Here is a 9207-nt window from a genome sequence, read left to right as displayed (position 1 = left end):
ACTGACTGAGTCATCTGGTCTCCTTGGTGTTCTGTGCCTCTTCTGGGGGTATGAATGCGTGAGACAAAAATAGCACTTTGTGCCCACTCCTCAGTGATTTGTCCACATGCTTCTGGCCCAGGCCTCCTCATTTCCAACTTACCTGTCCCTTTTCTTTCATGTGCTGGCTAAACCACATGGCTGTGGGCCATCTGTATATATGCTCACTTAGGGCTATTTTTCTTTCCAGCGTGAATACAGGTTGCACTGCCTACAGATTGCTTATTAGAAAGATTTTCCCTCTACTGCCTCACAGGGCTTCCCCTGAATATGGCTGTAATGAAGTTCTGACAACTGTGAAGGAAGAATTTCAGACCAGGACACAGTCCAGGAAAGGGTTAACCAGGCCGATGGGAAGTCCTTGAGCCAATCACCCATTTGTTGGCCCCATGGCTCACAGGAATAGGCCTGAGTTAACAACTTGGCTGTGTTCAGTTTTTGGCTGGAAGCATCCCGAGGGAAATGCTTTTGTGGATCCAGAGCTGACAGTCAACTGTGCTCCCTAAAGCAGGGATCTACACTGTGTATTTTAATGGCTGCCACATGAGTATATCCTGTAACTGTTTTGGCCCCATTTACTTTTAACACTACCCAGGACTTGGCACAAAAAAGTGTCACCTTGTGTCTGGACACAAGTGCCTACTTGGGATTCCAAGACTTACTAGTAGCCGCAAAGCTTCATCTTGAACTTTTGTTTCTGCTCTTAGTGTTTCTTCTGTGCTCCTTGTTTACAAGAGTTTCACTTCACTGAAGTAGCTGCCTGAAGAAGATCAACTAGCAGGAAGATTCAAAACCATTTTAAAAAAAGGTATATTAGATCAAAAGCTAGTGATTATCTAGCTCTTGCCTTAAGATGGGTATGCATAGTTTGAATCTTGTCTTGTGGACAAGGGTAGTTATGGTTTGTCTGATAACCAAGGCTCTCTGTTGGTTAGTGGCCGTTTTCACATACCATGTAGAGAGAGAAGCATGTGTGCACTCTGCCCTAGAGTCAGATTGTGCGGACCTTCCAAGTCCTAATGCTGTCAGTGTCAACACTGCATTCCTGGGGGACTTTTCCCTACATCTAGCAAGGCTCTCTGACCTGTATCCATCTGTAGCCTCCAAACTTGCTTTCCTTGAAGCTGTCAGTGCCCTACAAGGAAAGACCATGAAGACCCCTTCTGATTGAGACCACTTTGCTGAGGTTACTAAGAAACCTTTTTGCTTACTGCTCCTTGCATGCTTATTTTGGCCTTCAAAATACAGCTACACTTCTGCCATAAGCCACACTTCTGCTTATTAAGCCCACCTGTTTATTTTGGCTTTCTCTGTCCATTTCTATAGAGCTATTGGTAGACTCTCTTTTTCCATAAGTTATAGATTTTAGAGTCTGCTACCTGGGTTGAAATCCCAGCTTCTACCACTTACTCGCTTTTATTAACAGCTTAGAGATAATTGAGGAATTTAAATATGGGTTGCATATGAATAGATGGTATTTAAAAATTACTGGTCATTTTGTTAGATGTGATAATAGCATGGCAGTTACTTTTTATAAAAGTTCCTTACCCATCAGGGAAGAAATGTGGGTATCTGCGATTTGCTTTCACATTCTTCAATTTAAAAAACAAGTGGGGGAGAGGAAGGGAGCAAGAGAACTGAGAGTGGAAACATGGTAATAGTCGTTTAAGCAGCGTGACATCCATCATACATTATATGGTTGATTCTCTTCTCTGTACCTTTGAGTAAGTTTGGAAATTCCCCAGGTACAAAACTATGCAACTAAAATGGTCTTGTTACTTACTTAGATAGAGGGTAATATGGGAAATAGTTAGCTGGTTATCCATAAAGGTTATTTGGGAAAAACATGATGAGTTTCCACTAGATGTCAATGGTTTTTTTTTTTCGGTTTTTTTTTGGGGGGGGGGGGGTAGGGGTGTTTGGTTCTTGGGTGTGGGAGACCAGGTTCCAAGTGGTGGTGATACAGTAGTCAGTAACTAGTTATTAATAATAGGAAAGGAGCAAAAGGGGAAACCAGATATTATAAGCACGGCCATTTGAGCAGCTTCACCAGGGAGATCCTTACTTTCTTCCTTTTTTATGTGGCAAAAATATATGTAACAAAAATTTGGCATTTCATCAAGCAATTTTTAATTGTTTGTTTGGAGTGTGCCTTTCCAAATAGATAACCATTTTGGAGGTATTTACATGGGATCTCTGAATATCAGTTTTGTATCAACTGACTTTTAAGTCTGTATGAATCACAACACTTCAAATTCTTTTTGCAGAAAAATATTCTTTTCTTCTAAACAGAAATTTCCTCCACATTTAAATGAATTGCTCATACTCATACATAATTTTTGTATCTACTACTTGAGTATTCAGTGTCTACTACTTGAATAGGATGCTCAATTTTACATACATAATATTTTACCTGTAAATTTACTATGAGGGCACAGTAACAACAGTTTGATAATTTCATACATCACTATTTTTCATCTGTCACTTTAGGTTCTGTTCTTTGGGGTCAGGTGTTAAAGAGGAATTAAAATTCCCCTCTTACTATTTATTTTACCAAAACTCAATTCTTAAGTAAAACCCTACCCAAGCTTCTACTGGTATTAAGACTTTAAATTTTGCACAAAACTTCCAGATACTTTCATATGATTACCCATGACTAGTCTTTCAAAAGAAGACAGTAATAATATGGATATAGGAAATGCATGGTTTCATACCACTAATCTAAACAAGCACCAATCATGTGAGGGTCGTTCAATGCGTCATATGTGGGTCTATCCTTAGCAATTTGTAAATGTCCTATTATTGCTTCTCCATAACACTTTATCAGAGTCATAGATGCTGCAACTGAATGAATTGGTGTAACATTCAGTGTTGGTATTCAGGAATAGCAAACAAATCCCCAAAACTGGTAGATGGACAGCAGGAAGAGAAAGATTTTTATTTTTTTGAAGTCTGAAGCCTGGATCACCCAATGATGACTGTGTCCCTGAAAAATGGAGATTTGGTCCAAGGCATCAGCCTAAGAAGCTCAAAGAAAAATTACCAGACCTCTAATCGCAAGGTAATGAAGCCACCTAGTGGTTTGTTACAAAATTTTAGGTTGTGTGACTATATCTCAGGATTGATTGTGTGAGGCTCTTAATCACGATAACTAAGAATCTGACTAGTTTTTATTTCATCCAGCAAGGAGGAGTGTCAGTGTCACTGAGAATAAGCACAGTGCTGCTCTGTGATATATTTTTATTTATTTACTAGTGACCCAGTGCACAAAATTCATGCACATCAAAAGGGGATTATAGGAAATAATTTAATATTGCTATTTGCCCTTTCTTTATAATAGATGTGTCAGAGATGAAAGAAAATTAGTAAAATATATATGAAAACCTTCTTCCTGTCAGAGTCTGGGGCTCACCACAGGACCCAGAGTCAAGTCCCCACCCACACAAATGCACCTCAAAATCGCGTGAGACCCAGATCCGGCCAGACGTCCCCATTGGGCTAGATCCAGACCCGGCCAGTCCCACCCTTGTCAAGCCCTGCTGTGCAGGGGGCATAGCCTCAGGTCCCCTGGCCTGGTGCCAGGATGGGGGCGTGGCCTTAGGTCCCCCAGCCCAGACTGGGATGGGGTGCATGTCTTGAGGTCCTCTGTCAAACCCTGCAAGGTGGGGGACAAGGCCTGAGATCCCCTGTCAAGCTCTTCTGGGTGGGGGGCATGGCCTGAGGTCCCCTGTCAAGCCCCGCCAGGCGGGGGGGGGGGGGGGCGCAGCCTCAGGTCCCCTGGCCCAGCACCGGGAGGGGGCGCAGCCTCAGGTCCCCTGTAAAGCCCCACTGGCAGGGGGGCACAGCCTGAGGACCCCGTCAAGCCCCATTGGGCAGGGGCGCGGCCTGAGTTCCCCCGACTCAGCACTGGGGGTGCACCTTGAGGTCCCCCGTCCAGCCCTGCTGGGGGGGGGCACGGCTTGAGGTCCCCTGTCTAGCCCTGCTGGTGGGGGGCGCATCCTGAGGTCCCCCGGCCTGGCACTTTCCGACGGGTGGGGGGAGGTGCAGCCTGAAGTCCCCTGTCAAGCCCCACCTGGTGGGGGGCATGGCCTGAGGTCCCCCAGCCTGGTGCTGGGGCGCGGGGAGCAGTCTGAGGTCCCCTAGCCCAGCATTAGGACGGGAAGCGCACCTTGAGTTCCCCTGTCAAGCCCCACGGGAGCAGGAGAGGGCATAGCCTCAGGTCCCTACTGATTGCTCATTAAGGCTCCTTATGGGAACTTGGCCTCAGCTGTGGGTGCAGCCATCTTCGTGATGGAGTGATGGTCAATTAGCATATTCCCTCTTTCTTAGATAGGATACTCTTCTTTTTATTAAAAAGGACTTATTGCAACTCACCTGAAAAATAGCGAGATAACACACACTAGAAGATAAGAACAAACATGAATGAAGACATAAGCATAGTTGAAAATATTGATGATTCAAAATACCACTAAGTTTTTCATGAAATGACTCCACATTTTTACATAAGTGTGGAAATCAATCATTTACAAAATTCACAATGTCCGGAAAAATGAAATAATTTCCCGGAAAAGTAAAATTGTACCTGATGCCAAGAGCAGAGAAATTTTTCTTCTGAGGATCCTCACAAATGAGATTCTGCATCCTGCAATGTATAATGTCCTCAGTCCTCGTAATAGAAACCATGCCGAGTGTTGGAGGATTGTTTCTCTATTGTGCCCACACTATTTGGAGGAGGATAGGCACCAAGCTCCATTTTCCGGGTTTGCATGAACTCATCTGATCCTCACAATAAGCACATGAGGTAGGTAGTATAACTATCCCTGCATTGCACATGAGGCCCAGAGACAAGTGAGCTTATGAACTTGCCAAGAGTCAGTAGTTAATCAATATCGCTTCCAAGATGTTGAATGCTGAATGGCCAATTTAGTACAATAGGCCCATCCAATGAAAACCACAGTACTTGAGTTTCCCCCCTGTGACTTAAACAGTCTCTAGGGGATTATACACATATGCTTTAACATGATGCTACAGATGAGGTCAGGGTTGCATATTTCTGAGATGATTCAGTTAATCTTACTCTCTTCTAGGGCCACCGATTTTATCCCTGATTCCAATCACCACACTCTGGAGTACATGCAAGTGTGTGTGTGCCTTTGGTAAATAAATAAATAAATAAATAAATAAATAAATAAATAAATAAATAAATAATAGGACCAGGAAAGGGTACTCAAATTTCCCACTTCCTGACTTTTAATAAACAGCTAAAATCCATGAGCTCATGCTGGCATATCTTCAGATACAGATCTAAAATGCAGTTTTAACAAAACACACTTTATTTTGCTAGTTTTCTTTTCCCAAGTGGTATCTTTAACGTTTTCAATGGCAGTTAAATTGATTTCTCTTAACCAGTTGAAAGTTGATTAGCAGTGAGCAAGGCAAATTTTGAAAGGAGCCTAGTAAGAAAATAATAGCATCGTTGAGAGGAGTCAAAATATCATAAAACTTGAGTCTGAAATTGAGCCTTTTAGAATGATGTTCTTTTATGCTGCTCTTTAGCATAGTTATGTGGTTTTGCTAAGAGAAAAAGGTGTATTTTATAAAATGACTGTTCCATATAGATAGAGCCCCTTAAAAACAATTTCAATGGCATTTAAGAGAAATGCTTAGTTTACTAAAGAGTCTAATGCTCCTGAAAGATTCAAGTTCTATTTTGGTGTCAACATGATGGCCTATGACCCATAAGACTGAAGTTTTCAGAATGATAACCTTGTAATAGTCCTGCTCAGTGCTTGAAAGATTCATTCTATCATGGGAATGGAAATGAAAGAAAGTGATGCTGAGATATGATACAGGAAACATTGGCTGGGAATCAAGAAACTTGGGAATCCTAGCTCTACTTTATCCCTATAATAAAGGATGACATCCATTCTTTGTATGTCATTTTCTCAAACTGAGGAGTCAAACCTGGATTCAAATACCTATTCTGATACTTAATAACTGGGCAATATTGGATTTGCCAGTGAACTTCTATGGGTCTCAGATTCTTCATCTATAAAATGGCTTTGATAATACATGGATTTTCTTGGTGCACACCATGTGCGTGCATTGTGCTTTGATATACCTTTACAACATTAAATGAATATTCACATTTGTTATTCCCACTTCACAGGTGAGACCATTGAAGTTGAGACAGTAGGTAATTTAGCCGAAACCGGTTTGGCTCAGTGGATAGAGAGTCAGCCTGAGGACTGAAAGGTCCCGGGTTCGATTCCGGTTAAGGGCATGTACCTTGGTTGCAGGCACATCCCCAGTGGGAGGTGTGCAGGAGGCAGCTGATCGATGTTTCTCTCTCATCGATGTTTCTAGCTCTCTATCCCTCTCCCTTCCTCTCTGTGAAATATCAATAAAATATATTTTAAAAAAAAGAGTTCACTAGATACAGTAGGTAATTTGAAGGGTTTAATTAGGATAATTAATGTAATGTGTCATATCTCCTGCTACGGAGTAGATTTTCCAGAAATGGTAGCCAGTGTTTTCCTATCGACTCTTCACTTCTATTAGATATACTTTGAAGATGAGTGAAGAGGAGATACACATGTTTAAACAGCTTAAGTCTGGGAATTAGATAGAGGCCAAAGAGTGAAAATAAAACTGAACTTTTATTCTCCTACAGGAGTGGCAAAAACTCAACTATGATATCTACATCCTGAGACAGATTCGAAGGGAAGTGAGAAATAGATGGAAACACGTTTTAGAAGATTTAGGTGAGTCTGTACGTGATTATGAAATGGTAAAAATGAGCAGTGGTGATCATTCCTCTTCACTTTCTTCACGAGGGTTTTTGTACAAGGAGTGTCAGTAATTGATGACTGAAGGCTACTGTGCACAAATTTTCCCCCCAATCCTGTCCTCCTGTCTCCTCCAGCATAAACATCTGTCACTTTTATTATCACTGGCCCATGTCTTGAGGACATGTTTTGCCATTTGTTACTCCATCTGTCCTCAGTATCAAGTTGCACAGAGCAGTGGAATCATATGTGTACTACTATTGAATTTTTTTGGAGTTGTGCATTGATTGAATTAGATGGTAGTGATTGGCCAATTACTAATAGCTTTATGAGGTGAGGCAGATTGGGAGAGATATGGCTTATAAGTAACCTTTTTTTTTTTTTTTAAGAGTACAACAAAATTCAGTGTAAACTTTCAGAAGCACTAAAAGGCAGAAAAGCTTCAAAGTTGGGGAAAATCCCTGTGGCATTTGAGGAGATAGTGGGTATTGGTTTTTCTGAATTCTGCTAGGGTTGCAATACAATAACCATAGCCTTCACATTATAAAATAAGCTCACTTTAATGGTTAAAAATGAATTTATCACCTTTGAAGTCCTCAGTCCTTCTGCTTTGAAAGAGAACATGTCACCTTGGCATCATAACTTTTAAAAACTGGGGTACCAAATTGCTAGCCTCTATTCCTTTACTTGGTATCTAGTGGAATGGGATGGACTTCTGACCCCTTTATTCACTCAATATTGGTGGGACTTAATAGTCTCCTTTTTTAAAATGTCATTTACTCCAGACAGGTTTAGATTTATGAGTCTTCTCTACCTTTGGGTAATTTTAAGCAGGCAACCATATTGCTGCAGGGAAGGGAATGTGGGCTTGGAGAAGGAGGGACCTTGAAGTGACCACCTTTTGGCTTCCAAGCAGCAAAGGCATGTTGGAATTCTGGGGCTTGGGGAGGAGAGGAAAAGTAGGGCGTGGGAGGAGGGTTTCACACCAAAACCAGGAAACAAGCAGTCAGCGGATGAGCATGTGAGGCTTAACTCTGCGGAAAAAGTTAACAAAAGAAAATTAAACAAGAATAAATATCAAACGAATTAAAAATATATATACTTTTATTAATTTCAGAGAGGAAGGGAGAGGGAGAGAGAGATAGAAACATCAACGATAAGAATCATTGATTGGCTGCCTCCTGCCCGCCCCAACCGGGGATTGAGCCCACAACCCTGGGTGTGCCCTTGACCATTGAACCCGAAACTCTTCAGTCCGCAGGCCAACGTTCTATCCACTGAGCAAACCGGCTAGGGCTCAAACAAGTTTTAATGAAACACACCGCCAGCAGGTTACCCTGAGCTGGAAGCAGCCCACGGAGCAGTGCCTTTGGCTTCATTTTTCCCATGCTTGTTCAGAATCCACATTGGGGCCTCTCCACCTCCTGCAGGGCCTGTGCTGCAGGGCAGTCCCTTCCTGTGACTACTTTACTTGACAGGTACTTTTGTTTTACCTTAGGTTTTCAAAAGGAAACAGACTCTTTGTTGTCAGTGACGAAACTCAGCACCATCAGTGACTCTAAAAACACAAGGAAAGCTCGAGAGATCTTGTTGAAACTGGCTGAGGAGACCACTATTTTCCCAACAGGTTGGGAGCTCTCTGAGAGATACCTCTTTGTTGTGGTGAGTGGATGCATTTTTCATCTGCCCTGATTTTGCTTTCAAGTTTTTGCTTTTCTGTTAATCTATATACTCCTCATTCCAACACCACCGGCAACCCCACAATGTGAGGTAGCAGATGGTGCTGGCATCTGTGGCCAATAGCATGAGCCACCCAGGGGGCTGTAGGATTCAGATTTGAGGCTTGGGTTGTAACTCAAGAATCTGTATTTTTGCCCTAGCCAGTTTGGCTTAGTGTATAGAGCATCGGCCTGCAGACGGAAGTGTCCCAAGTTCGATTCCGGTCAAGGGCACATGCCTGGGTTGTGGGCTCGGTCCAACGGGCAGGAGGCAGCCAATCAATGATTCCCTCTCATCATTGATTTTTCTATCTCTCTCTTCCTCTCCCTTCCTCTCTGAAATCATTATGTGTGTGTGTGTGTGTGTGTGTGTGTGTGTGTGTATATATATATATATATATATATATATATATATATATGAGTTTTATTTATGTAAGCCGGGCTCTTACTTGAAGGTGGGATGGAGCCAGAGGCCTCATTTACATTCCTTCTGCGTGGAGAGTCTGTGAGTCTGAATGTTGAAATCCCACAGGGCCCTGTCAGTCTGAGCCAGCAGCTGCTTTGCAGAAGGGAGAGAGTGAAGTTACCATGCAGATGGGGCAGGGGAGGGGCGGGAAGATGGGTGAGAAAGAATCTCAGAAGATGAAGGCAGTCAGTGCTAA

This window comes from Plecotus auritus (genome assembly GCF_963455305.1).
Source record: "Plecotus auritus genome assembly, chromosome: 5".
NCBI classification, from domain to species: domain Eukaryota; kingdom Metazoa; phylum Chordata; class Mammalia; order Chiroptera; family Vespertilionidae; genus Plecotus; species Plecotus auritus.
The sequence above is the reverse complement of the archived record's forward strand: the minus strand, read 5'-3'. Positions refer to the sequence as shown.